We start from the raw sequence: 13957 nt of genomic DNA, 5'->3' as shown, positions 1-13957 counted from the left end.
TGTTAAAGAATATGAGCCACATAGCATGAACTGTGTCAATTGTATGGGCTATGGGTTCATATTGTGTTAGCTGAGGGTTACAGGTTTTTACTGCATGAAGGTCATGTGTAACTAAGGCCAAGCTGCTTGCTTAGCAAGTAGGCCTATTGCTTATTCCTGTAAGACTAACTGTAAATTGCTCTGGAAAAGAGTGTCTGCTAACTGACTAAACTGTAGGAGAATGCTTTACATATACTATATTTCTCTATGCATGCACAAGTATTAGTGATCCTAATATTGGGCCTAAGCTTTCATGGCTAGCCATCTAACAATTCGTGTTTGGTGAGGCCAATGTAGTGAAAGTAATATATGTAATGTTACAATTGGTTATAAAAGAGATTAACTTAAAAAAACAAAAACAACACTCGGAATGCATCAGATCACCTATCCCATTGTGTGATGTTTGTGTAGAGCAGTGGTCGACAACCTTTTCTGAGTCAAGATCACTTTCGCAGTCAAAAAGCAAGCTGAGATCTACTGCTCAGATTTTTTTTTTACATGAACCTCACACTAGCAGCTTTGTAGGAATGAGGTTTGGGCAGTAAGCCTAATACATTATCACAGCATACTGGCTATATGATTGGCCTGTCAATATTGTTAATCTGACCATATTATATTTCAAAACTCGAGCTTTGATAACAAAATAGATCAGTTGGTTTAGCACTTGAGGCACTGTGGAGTATGAATTGAAATAATTCGCTTTTTTATTTTACTGGACTGATGGTATCTGCATCTGATGGTAAACGAGGTCAAATCACGACGTCAGAGATCTTGAGGTCGAAAAGTCGGAGCTCTAGAAAGATGCCAGAGTTTCCGAATTCCGAGTTGGATGACCATTCAAAAGATTTTTCCCAACCGCCTCTCGCTCCCTGCTCTCTCCTTCCTTTCCTCCGGTGAGACTGACCAGGGAGAGGGGACGTCTTCCACCTGATGGTGAAACTCGAGTCGCACCGCATCTGCCTCATGCACAAATTCATTTTGTTCCTATGACCAGAGAAAGTTAAATATTCTTCAATATTAAAATCACAACGAGCTATTAATAATAATAAAACGCAGGGCTATCGATACTTGGCTACTCATTCATTGCAGCTGCAGCCCGAGCGGAAGTACGGAGAAGCGTGTCTGTAATAGTGTTGAATAAAAACAGTGACAGTGCTGAATATAAATTTAAACATTAACTCACTCATAAAAACAGCAGCTCTTTGCTGTATTTGTTGACAGTCTCTGTTGTAATGTTTTTAAAAGTGATTAAATCTTACATAGGCTAGTAGTCTATTGAACTTGGCTGTGGCCAGGGTCATGGAAGCTCTGTTGCCACGGTGATTTGAGCTATCCGATTGGGCAGCCCAGTGCGTATGCTCGATTTAGTCACAGATTTGCCGGGGTGTTGGGTAGGCAGTGTTAGTTTCATGGGAACACTCTGCTTACCCAGTGCGCAGCACTTTTGAATCAAGTGCACCTACCGGCAACAGCTCAACATGACTTTAAAAAAGGAGCGCAAGCCTTTATCGTTCCTTGGCTTTTCTACAGAAATATTTGGTGATCGACTAGGAATGCCTTGAAGATCGCGATCGACCGGTTGGCGACCATTGGTGTAGAGTTTGCTCCTTGTTTTAGCATTGATAGGGGATATAGATCAAACTTAATTTGTTTAGCACTTGCTCCTTGTAATTCTATTAATCAATTAATTCTTAAACGTGTATAATGTTTAGAATCAAACATATTCTTTATTTACTTAAGCCTTGTCGCACTAGCACAATTTATTTTAGAACTCAGTGTTAATTTATAGGCGGCGTCGTCATTTCAGGAAGTGGCTTGATCAAGACGGTGCTTCGGCAACTCTACTGCATTCAACAGCTTTCCAAGCTAGAGTGAGTATCTTGGCAAAATATTAGTATCTCCTTTAAAACAATACAACCACTAGCATGTTATTTACCTACTTGGTAACCTACACGGTATAAATATTTATTGGTGTTAACAAGTGCCCTTTGTAAAAAATAATGATAACTTTTCAGCACAAGAATAACAAGGACGTTAGCCACTATGTTACATGCTAGCTAACGTTAGTTGATTAGCACCGCACACACTCCATGTTAAAATGGTAATTTGGTTAAATTAAGAAAGAAAAACAGTTATTTGGCTACGTTTGGCAAATAGCATTTTACTATATCAGTTTAAATCGGATTAACGTTACTTGTGAAATTCTGCTAAGTGTACTGTAGTATAATTGTAGCTAAGCTTGCTGTTAAATAGTACCACTCTAGCCAGCAGCACACAGCGCCAAATTGCAGACAAACTACTGACTAGTCATTTATTTTGATAACCTGTATAACAGCTAGCTACAAAAGCCAACTGTAGATATGCTTGTAGTTATAATTACTATTATATGGTGTGGTAATGAACTTTTATCAGTTTTACTATTGTGGTTGTATTCAGTGACTTGCTAGCCAAACATCAGATATAGGCATGTGTACGTTAACCAAGTAAATTATCCAGGGTATGTTGTGGCATTTAGCGCGATGCTAATTAACAGCATACTAGCAGGGTGTTAGCTAGCATGGTGTTATGACCGTTAGGACACGTGGCCGAATTTGCCCATGTTAGTTAGTGTGTTTAGTTAGCATTGGGCTAGATAGCAGTGGTCGGAATCATGTGCTGATAAAATCTGCTTGTTGGCTAGCTTGGAAATAGTTTGATAACCTGCTTAATAGTACAAAGGAAAGGTGTTTGCTAGCCATGCTTCTAATTAGTATTGTGTGTTAAACCCTTTATTTTTTCAAAATATATTATTTAAAAACCTAGCTAAGAATATTCTAATGATTAATTAGCCTATTTTTGAAAGTAGTAATGTTAGCATATATTCTGTTATTTTACAATTGTTAGTTTGGGTGCAATGAGATGTTGAACAATCCATGTTATAAAAATGAATTTTGCAGTTAGTAAACAGGTTTACCTAGACAGCACTTATATCTTGAATTTTTAATCAATTTCAGAATAATTTGTTAATTAACAACATAACATACATAATTAACATATCAACTAAAGTGAATTAAAAAAATGTTTATGTAAACATTCTTTTTTAGATTCTTGGAAAGCCAAAAGCATTATTCCTTCAATGTGTAACGGCATTCCTCCTCCTCTTCTGACGAGGAGACGTTTGAAGGATCGGAGGACCAATGCGCAGCAAGTGTCCATAACGTTTATTTTAAAACATAAACTGAACACTATGAAATACAAAACAATAAATGTGAACATGAACGAAACCGAAACAGTACCTTGTGGCAACAAACACTCACACGGAAACAAACACCCACAAACCAAAAGTGAAACCCAGGCTACCTAAGTATGATTCTCAATCAGGGACAACGATTGACAGCTGCCTCTGATTGAGAACCATACCAGGCCGAACTCAAAACCCCAACATAGAAAAAGACATATAGACTGCCCACCCCAACTCACGCCCTGACCATACTAAATAAAGACAAAACAAAGGAAATAAAGGTCAGAACGTGACACAATGGAGGAAGTGGAACTGTAAGTACTGCAGATTTGACACATCAAATCAACGCATCCTTATTAGACTTTACAAATTGAAGCATAGACATTATGCAAGAACCTGTCCATTCCCATGTATCCATCAAGACTGTCCGTGCACCTTTAAAACAGAAATAGCACTCAAGAAGCATTTGACTCAACACTGAAGAAATGTTAATTAAACAGTTACTGCTTGTATGAAATGTGACCTCTGTAATTTTTATGAGCCTTGTAATGTTAAGCAGTACTTTTCTCATTTGAGAAGTCATTTCAACAATAAGGATTATATGCAAGAAGAGTTTCTGAAAATAGGTCCTGACTGGGTAACTGTTGATGCAGCAATGATGACTACTTTCTCATTAAGAAGAAAGGAGATTGTGGAAGATGAGCCCTTTGTCATTGACATCAAATGTAGATGGCCAGTGCTGTTCAGACAACAAGTGCTTATTTAAAATCTGCAAAAGGTCCAGTAAGATTTTCTGTGATTGTTTTAAATTAATAATTTACACAGTTTCTTATACCTCAAGAGCTTGTCTTCCTTCAGACCTTTGTGCATTTTGAGATGAAACGTGATTAGAGGACACAAGGAACTACATAAGTTAATGTAATACGCTTTCCAAAAATGTATTCCTTTTATCTGTAGTGCTCTTAGGCTGGTTGTAAAAATCCTAAAACTCTGACTGTTTATAGGTCACACAAATGCAGGGCTCTATACAGTGTACGTGTTTTACTCACATTTTCTGAAGTAATTTATGGATATAAATCATTGTTGTTTTCAAAGTATTTCTGTCATTTAGTTTCATAGCTTGACTCTGAATCCCTTAACTATATTTAACATTGTGCGCAGTGGCAGTCACAGGTTGTCATAGATGCATTTGAAATATCCCAACTGAGACTTAGCTAGTTTTCATGTTTCCTAGCTATGTATATAATCAAGATATATTTTCCCCAAATCAGTATAAGTACTGTAGCTCCATTACCATGGTAACCCTTTGGGTTGAAAGTGGCAGCGGATCATTTTAATCATTTTCCTATATTAAATGCTTATAGGGTTTTTTAACAATTGTTTATTGCTTTATCTTTGTAGCAATGTAATTGGCTATTTTGCTTGATGGCCTTAGTGCCCTGGCTGATTGTTTTGGTGCACTGGCAGATTAGGCACCCCCTTAAGGCATAGTGGCCGTGTCCCTAAAATTCCTTCCCTGGTATGTTATGCTCTTCAAACATGTTGCTCTGGAGTTCACGAGACTGGTGTCTGTGGACCTCAAGAAGACATTTTATGAAGGCCTGGACAGTCATCTTTCCAAGCTCCTTGAATTCTCCCGGGCCAAGAGTGGTGGAGGGATGGAGCTAAAACACCTTATGGACAGTCTTGACAAAGACGTAGGTTCCATTATGTTGATATTAAAGTATTCTGTACAGTTATTACCTACGTATTGATAATTGCTACTTTTTTAAATACACATCAATATTGGGGATGAGACCTTGTCATTGACAACCACATTAACAATGTTGTAAAACAGTCAATTGTGCTTTTGTTGTTAGAGTTCCAATCAAAGGAAGAGGCTGTGCTCCAAGACCCTACCAATGTTTTGAAGACGTGAGGTATACAACCCTACAACATAACCTTATGCTTTCTCCCAGGAGTGAAATTTCCTATGAATCATGATGCACTATAATGTTCAATGGAGTCAAGTTGAATGTCTGTTGCCATCTGATGTGATTATAACACACAGGCCAAATCAAATGTGAACCAACTACAGTATATAGAACATCTCTTTTAGCAATGTTTTACTTTTACTCAACCTTTCTCCCTTGCTAGACATTCTGTTGAGAATAGTGATTTAGCATGTTTTTTGTCCCGAAGAAACTAAATCTTTATCTTGGACTGCAAAGCAAAAATCAGGACCATACATTAAACACAATACTAGGATTGGGGAGATAATACCTAACTTCTATTGATAGCTGTTGTCGACGGTTGGGAAATGTAAGTATGCTCAAGTTTTAGCATATTTGAACGAATCACACATTCCTGGTGTATGGCAGCACACTGCAGTGCCCTTAGTGATATGTCAAATTCCCTATTGTTAGACAATTAACAGCATTAAAGTGGCACTATGAGGAATTCCAAATTCTATACAAAAGTTTAAAGACGATATTTCTTGTTGAAAAATATAAAAAGCGATTTTGATAGGACAATTAATCCCTACACCATGCAGTGCTGATTTTGCCATTTGATCAGGCATTGTAATCAGTTTTGCTTCAACATTGTTCGTCAGTGGGCTCGCGCCCGTCCGTCTTCAATATAAACTTTGCATTGTAGGCTGCTTTTGTGTAATAAATGATTTGCTTATTGGAGAGAATCATTGTCCTATCTAAATAACTTTTTATATTTTTTAAATATCTAGAAATATTGTTTTTACAGTTTTTGTAAGCTGGTCATTTAAAATTAAAGTAGTAGAGGTGGAATTCTACACAGTGCACCTTAAATATAATGAATGTTGTAGAAAGAGCTGATTGCCAAAACAGCACTGAATGATAGATGAGGCTTTACATTGTTTTCCCCCTCATTTCCAGTGTTGGATGACCATGGGCCTTTGCGGCACTATAGCGGACAATCAATTGCTTTTTGCAAATAGGAAAAGAACGGACCATGTTATACCTCAACTTAGAATGCATTCTATGTAGACCTGGGAGCAATCATGGTTGACTGACGTGCTTAAGGACCATGCTTGTTTACTGGCACAACGCTCTTGACCACTAGTCTACCTGCCACCCCACTTGCCTGCATCAATATGCAATAGTACAAAAAATGATTGGAGGATGTTTTGTAGGACAATGCCTCTAATCTTTGCCTATTTTTGTTCTGTTTTTCAGAAGACAACTGATTCTGAGGAAGTCACTCGCGGAGTGAAAATCGGTATACTTGTCATTGTGGATGGAGCTGCAGCAGATGACCCAATGCCAGCTGACAATGTGGATGTTGCCCTTGTGATAGAAGAGCAGGGGATCATACAGGAGCTTCACAATGTCCCAAATGCATTTGCCACTTTGATTGGACTTCTTTATTGTCTGAACCTGGATTACCCAAAATGTTTGAGGTACACTTTTGAGGTAGTTCAGAAAATATTCTTGAAGATTGGTGCAGAAAACTGTACAGAAAAGTGCATGGGCTGAAGAACCGTCTTCTTCGTTAAGACAACTAATTGGTGTGTTTTTGTTTTACTCGCAGTAGAGTTAATTCCTCGGACAATGATGCTGTTATTTGCCTAAATCTTACAGATCTCCGTTTTTGGTAGACTTAAGTTACCCTATTTTTACGTGTGCCCTTCAGTCTACAAACTACAACCGTCTTTTGTTAGAGACCATTGATTTGCTATCATCTCTTTCCATTAACTACATTGCATTTTTAAAATGTTTAGCATGTTAGAATTTCACATTCAACACCAACTTGTCTTAGAAACGATTCTGAAGATTGTCTTTGAATTTTTATTTACCGTGCCATAAAACCGTTTCAATGGTGCCATTTACAAATGTGTATGGGTTGATTGGACAGTGGGAAAAACATATATATATATTTTTTAACAAAATATTTATTAGCTGATATTGGTTAAAAGACCAATTAGTGACAGCAGAATTTGGCTGCCTGTTTAAATGCAACCAAAGACATGCATCTAAAAAAAAAAATGCATTATGTTTTTTTTCTCATGACAATCAAAATGCATTCCAGGGAACAATACATTGTTGTAAATTGTTTGTTAATACATTGTGTAATAAATGTTATTAAATACACGATAGGACTAATTAATGGAATTAATTGATTGCAATGTAAGTTGTTGAATAGATCAATGTACTCTTTATAGTAAATCAATCATTGTAAATTATAATGCCATTTTAAAATGGAGGTAAGCTTTACTAAATCTGAACTTTGTTCAACTGTACATTCTGGGTTATATTAAGTTATTTTTTTAAATTAAAGACATGTTGTTGACTTAGAACAGTGGTTCTCAACTTGCAGCCTGTGGCTGTAATGGCAGATTTCCTCCTCTTCGTCTGAGGAGGAGGTGTAGCAGGGATCGAACCAAGACGCAGTGTAGTAAGTGTCCATGTTTTAATATAATCAACTGAACAAGACACAAATACAAAATAACAAAGTAACCTAACCGAAAACAGTCCCGTGTGGCACGAACACTGACACAGGAAACAAATACCCACAAACCAACAGTGAAAACAGGCTACCTAAATATGGTTCCCAATCAGAGACAATGAAAAACACCTGCCTCTGATTGAGAACCATATCAGGCCAAATGACAAACCTAAACATAGAAACACAGAACATAGACTGCCCACCCCAACTCACGCCCTGACCATACTAACTAAAGACAAAACAAAGGGAAATAAAGGAAATAAGGTCAGAAACGTGACAGTGGCAAGCTTGTCTGTTGTCATTAATAGTATAGTTATTTATGTATCTGTGGCAAGCTTGTCTGTTGTCATTAATAGTATAGTTATTTATGTATCTGTGGCAAGCTTGTCTGTTGTCATTAATAGTATAGTTGTGTGGCAAGCTTGTCAGTTGTCATTAATAGTATAGTTGTGTGGCAAGCTTGTCTGTTGTCATTAATAGTATAGTTATGTGGCAAGCTTGTCTGTTGTCATTAATAGTATAGTTATGTGTGGCCTGCTTGACTTGTTCGTAGCCGCAGTGTAGCACCACCAGCCAAACAGGTTGAGAACTCTGTTACAATAACTCAATATGAAGTAGGCTTTACTGAAGTGCATGTTGATTGAACAAGGGTTGTAAATGGGTAACTCTTTTAAATGTGGCTTTAGATCAGATAACTCACACTTTAATGTTGTTTCAACTTGTTATTTCTAGTTGTGGCCTTTTTCAAGCTCAGAGGACTGAACGTGTCACGTTATCCTAGCTTAGACAATTTTGTTATGTTAACTTTAAATGTAGTTATCATAACTGTTACTAGTTATGGTAACTTTATTAAAAGTTGACGTAACAAAATTGGAAAAAGATTCAACTCAGAATAGCAAGTTATGGTTAACTCTTATAAATTGAAGTAACTGGCTTTAGGATCACTGGATATATAATAAGTTGAAACAACACATTTTTTTTGTGTATTGTACAGAAAGTACAATTGTGACCGAATGAAATAACTTCCCAAGCAAAATCAAGATCTGAATGTCAAAGAAACGAAACCATAATATCCCCATATACATTGGAGTCACCAATTTCCCCAATATTTTACTGCTTGTTTCTAGCATAAAGCACTGCTGACCAAAGTGCTGTTATAGATTACTTTATAAACTCAGCAAAAAAAGAAACGTCCTCTCACTGTCAACTGCGTTTATTTTCAGCAAACTTAACATGTGTAAATATTTGTATGAACATAAGATTCAACAAATGAGATATAAACTGAACAAGTTCCACAGAAATGGAGTAATGTGTCCCTGAACAAAGGAAGGGGGTCAAAAGTAACAGTCAGTATCTGGTGTGGCCACCAGCTGCATTAAGTACCGCAGTGCATCTCCTCATGGACTGCACCAGATTTGCCAGTTCTTGCTGTGAGATGTTACCCCACTCTTCCACCGAGGCACCTGCAAGTTCCCGGACATTTCTGTGGGGTATGGCCCTAGCCCTCACCCTCTGATCCAACAGGGCCCAGACGTGCTCAATGGGATTGAGATCCGGGCTCTTTGCTGGCCATGGCAGAACACTGACATTCCTGTCTTGCAGGAAATCACGCACAGAACGAGCAGTATGGCTGGTGGCATTGTCATGCTAGAGGGTCATGTCAGAATGAGCCTGCAGGAAGGGTACCACATGGAGGAGGATATCTTCCCTGTAACGCACAGCATTGATTGCCTGCAATGACAAGCTCAGTCTGATGATGCTTGGACACACCATGACAGACCCTCCACCTCCAAATCGATCCCGCTCCAGAGTACAGTCTTCGGTGTAACGCTCATTCCTTTGACGATAAACGCGAATCCGACCATCACCCCTGGTGAGACAAAACCGTGACTCGTCAGTGAAGAGCACTTTTTGCCAGTCCTGTCTGGTCCAGCGACGGTGCGTTTGTGCCCATAGGCGATGTTTTTGCCGGTGATGTCTGGTGAGGACCTGCCTTACAACAGGCCTACAAGCCCTCACTCCAACCTCTCTCAGCCTATTGCGGACAGTCTGAGCACTGAGGGAGGGATTGTGCGTTCCTGGTGTAACTCGGGCAGTTGTTGTTGCCATCCTGTACCTGTCCCGCAGGTGTGATGTTCAGATGTACCAATCCTGTGCAGGTGTTGTTACACGTGGTCTGCCACTGCGAGGATGATCAGCTGTCCATCCTGTCTCCCTGTAGCGCTGTCTTAGGCGTCTCACAGTACGGACATTGCAATTTATTGCCTGTCAGCTGACTAGCTTTTGCCTGTCAGCTGACTAGCTAGCTAGCTTTATATGTCGTTTTTGAGTCAATGTATGGTTATAGCAGATGCTAAATGTTTTTTCTGGTTTGTTATTACAACCCCGTTTTCATGATTTCTGGTAGATACCTAGTAGAATAATCCTATCAGGTTTTGTAACCAGTCCTATAGGATAGATTCCAAAATCTGATTGGATTTTACATAGGATTTATTTACTAGGGAAAATATGGTGGTCCTTGTTAAGGTCAACGGCATCATGAAATTTACCTAGTATCAGGACATTTTAGCCAAGAACCTGGTTGCTTCTACCAGGAGGCTGACACTTGGCCGCAAGAGGATCTTCCAGCAAGACAATAACCTTAAGCACTAATCAAAATCCACATTTAAGAAGTAGTTAATTGACCACAAAATCAACATTTTGCAATGGCCATCTCAGTCTCCGAAGTTGAACCCCATTAAAAACCTGTGGTTTGAATTGAAGTCCACAAGCGCAGACGAAGAATATCAAGGTTCTGGAAAGATTCTGTATAGAGGAATGGTCTAAGATCCCTCCCAATGTATTCTCCAATCTCATAAACCATTTCATAAAAAACCTTAGTGTTCTTATCCTCGCAAGGGAAGGTGCTAGAGTATTGAAAACAGGGGTGCTAATAATTTCAATTAATTATTAAACAAAATCTCTTTCTCTGAGCAATTGTATTAGTATAGCATACAATAGCTCCGTTTTTGAATTATTTATTTTATACAGTCTGCTTTTGCTCGTTTTTATCAAGGGTGTCAACTATGGACTTCACTCTATTGTGCTCTCTTTTCAATCTCCAAAGCACAAAGAGGGGGTTTGAGTGCCCTAATGTCTCATGTCCCCACTCGTCTGTTCACTTCCTGGGTTAGCATCACACACAGGAAATACTACAGCCAGATGCCAAACTGGTACATGACCAACTCAACAGACAAATATCATCACACACTGAGAGACTGAGCACACACACACCCATCTTAAAATCTTGAATCTTTATAATCCTGACTTGACGCAGTGCACTGTAGATGAGGCAGACCGACATTAATGCCTCTATACTTTCCTGTCTGTCAGTGTAGTGTAGACTTTATGTTAACCTGGAGCGTAGCGTATAGTAGCCCAGCCTCATAGGCATTCATCTCAATCTCCCTTGTTTGGGAGGCTGGAGAGCATCCTGGCTCCCATAGGAGAGAATAGCATTCCCCTTAACAACAGCCTTTTGTGTCTTAATGGAGAAAAATGGCTCGCTCAGGGTGAGAAGTGGGATGAGGGGATGGATAAAGATGAGGTGGCATGGAAAGCATGTGGTCCCCTTCACACATCATAAGTCTCTATTTCTGTTATGACACTCAGTCACGCAGCAGCAGCGGAAGCAGTAGCAACAGCAGTAGCAGGTGCCTTACCTGAAACTTCTGTTCTCTTTTATGTACAATCTCCTCAAATAGAAGCACACTTCTGGAAGTTATCTTCTTTTTTTTTTTTCAAAACACTCATCAGGCACGTGGATTTTTTTTTCTCAACACAATCACACACATGCGCACACTTACGCAAGTGCACATACGCACACACACACACACCCTTAAGCAATCGCACACATACACTCCGTCACCACAGGGGCATTAGGGCACCCTGCTGGCAGAATGAGGAGGCGCTTGGTTGCGGTCTAGTTCGGTCTAGCTCCTGGCGGAATGGGATTCTAATGTGCTGCTCTGGTTAGCTGGGGACAGCAGCACTGCAGGGGGGCTGCCTGCTGTTGAGTATGGCCCGAGGGAGAGAAGGAGACATGGGGAACAACTCTCTCATTGTCTACCCTATCTGTCTCCCTGAACACAAGGGTAATACACCTGCCTGAGCCTGGGCCTCCATGACCAGGGTCACCTTCAAACCACAGTACATCCACTATTATTTCTACAGTGTCTGTCTGTGTATGACTGCTTGTCTGCAGAAATATGTGCAGTGCCTGTACTGTTTGTGAATAGACAAATCATGTGCTACTATGCTTTATCTAAACACAACTTGACAACCATAAAACACATTTACATATGACCAGATAGGCTGTAATATCCATAATAGACCTTCCATACAGCTCTGCCTCTCTCTTAGGCACCTCATTCCTCTACTCCACTGTGGCTCTCCACGGCTCTATAGAGGGTTAAATCCCCTGTTCCAGCTCCATCTCAGCTCTTAAGCCCAGACATGCAGACACCGAGCAGGCCTGAGTGCCTCTGTAGGTGTGCGTGTGTGCATGTGTGTGTGACTCATAAGAGAATGACTCATAAACACCTCTGGAGGAGAGGTAGAAAAGGTCAGTCCAGTGTGTGTTTACTCTATCCTATCTCAGCCGTCCCATCCACCAGTTTAGTCTGCTTGACTCCCACATCCCAGCACGGCACAGAAAGTTAAGAGGGAGACTTGTTTATACCCAATTTCATGTCAAATTTAAAAATGCATCTTTAATTCGGTGCTGTTTTTACATGTTAAATGAGGCTGTTGATTGATGATACTGTTTGCTTCAGTGAGTATTTCTACATTTGGAGAATGGAAAATGATAGCGTGGGAGGTGGACAGGGCCCTAACCAGGGTCTTATTTTTAAGCCCCGTTTATACCTGGTTCTAACATGTCTGTTGTACTGATCTCGTCCACATTCTGATTGTGCCCACATTCGTTGACAGGTGTAGACAATCAAAAGATGCATTGTGATCTGATTGTAATGAGATATTCCGGAGGTAGTCGAAGACACATCTTGCACGGATATCCTTGAAGTGTAAACAAATCTGGACAATGAAAGCATATACAGTTGAAGTCGGAAGTTTACATACACCTTAGCCAAATACATTTAAACTTAGTTTATCACAATTCCTGACATTTAATCCTAGTAAAAATTCCCTGTCTTAGGTCAGTTAGGATCACCACTTTATTTTAAGAATGTGAAATGCCAGAATAATAGTAGAGAGTGATTTATTTCAGCTTTTATTTATTTCATCACTTTCCCAGTGGGTCAGAAGATTACATACACTCAATTAGTATTTGGTAGCATTGACGTTAAATTGTTTAACTTGGGTCAAACGTTTCAGGTAGCCTTCCACAAGCTTCCCACAATAAGTTGGATGAATTTTGGCCCATTCCTCCTGACAGAGCAGGTGTAACTGAGTCAGGTTTGTAGGCCTCCTTGCTCGCACACGATTTTTCAGTTCTGCCCACAAATGTTCTATAGGATTGAGGTCAGGGCTTTGTGATGGCTACTTCAATACCTTGACTTTGTTGTACTTAAGCCATTTTGCCACAACTTTGGAAGTATGCTTGGGGTCATTGTCCATTTGGATGACCCATTTGCGACCAAGCTTTAACTTCGTGACTGATGTCTTGAGATGTTGCTTCAATATATCCACATAATTTTCCTCCCTCATGAAGCCATCTATTTTGTGAAGTGCACCAGTCCCTCCTGCAGCAAAGCACCCCCACAAACATGATGCTGCCACACCCGTGCTTCATGGTTGGGATGGTGTTCTTCGGCTTGCAAGCCTCCCCCTTTTTTCTCCAAACATAACGATGATCATTATGGCCAAACAGTTACATTTTTGTTTCATCAGACCATAGGACCTTTCTCCAAAAAGTACGATCTTTGTCCCCATGTGCAGTTGCAAACCGTAGTCTGGCTTTTTTATGGCGGTTTTGGAGCAGTGGCTTCTTCCTTGCTGAGCGGCCTTTCAGGTTATGTCTATAAAGGACTCGTTTTACTGTGGATATAGATACTTTTGTACCTGTTTCCTCCAGCATCTTCACAAGGTCTTTTGCTGTTGTTCTGGGATTGATTTGCACTTTTGCACCAAAGTATGTTCATCTCTAGGAGACAGTACGCGTCTCCTTCCTGAGCGATATGACGGCTGCGTGGTCCCATGGTGTTTATACTTGCGTACTATTGTTTGTACAGATGAACG

The 13957-nt window shown here is 39.8% G+C and overlaps 1 protein-coding gene and 1 long non-coding RNA gene across 2 annotated transcripts in view; one reads left to right on the top strand and one right to left on the bottom strand.

Annotated features, from left to right (window-relative positions):
- The window catches only part of LOC139530099 (voltage-gated potassium channel regulatory subunit KCNG4-like), a 71897-nt gene that overhangs the window by 15796 nt on the left and 42144 nt on the right, over positions 1-13957 (bottom strand). The gene's annotated exons all lie outside the window — the stretch shown is intronic.
- Positions 1836-7378, top strand: LOC139530104 (uncharacterized). Its single transcript, XR_011665952.1, has 4 exons — positions 1836-1910; positions 4813-4956; positions 5119-5178; positions 6451-7378. It is a non-coding gene; the product is annotated as an uncharacterized lncRNA (long non-coding RNA).

This window comes from Salvelinus alpinus, chromosome 9 (assembly GCF_045679555.1).
Source record: "Salvelinus alpinus chromosome 9, SLU_Salpinus.1, whole genome shotgun sequence".
Taxonomy (NCBI): domain Eukaryota; kingdom Metazoa; phylum Chordata; class Actinopteri; order Salmoniformes; family Salmonidae; genus Salvelinus; species Salvelinus alpinus.
Note: the sequence above shows the minus strand (reverse complement) of the source record. Positions and strands in the feature narration are given on the sequence as shown.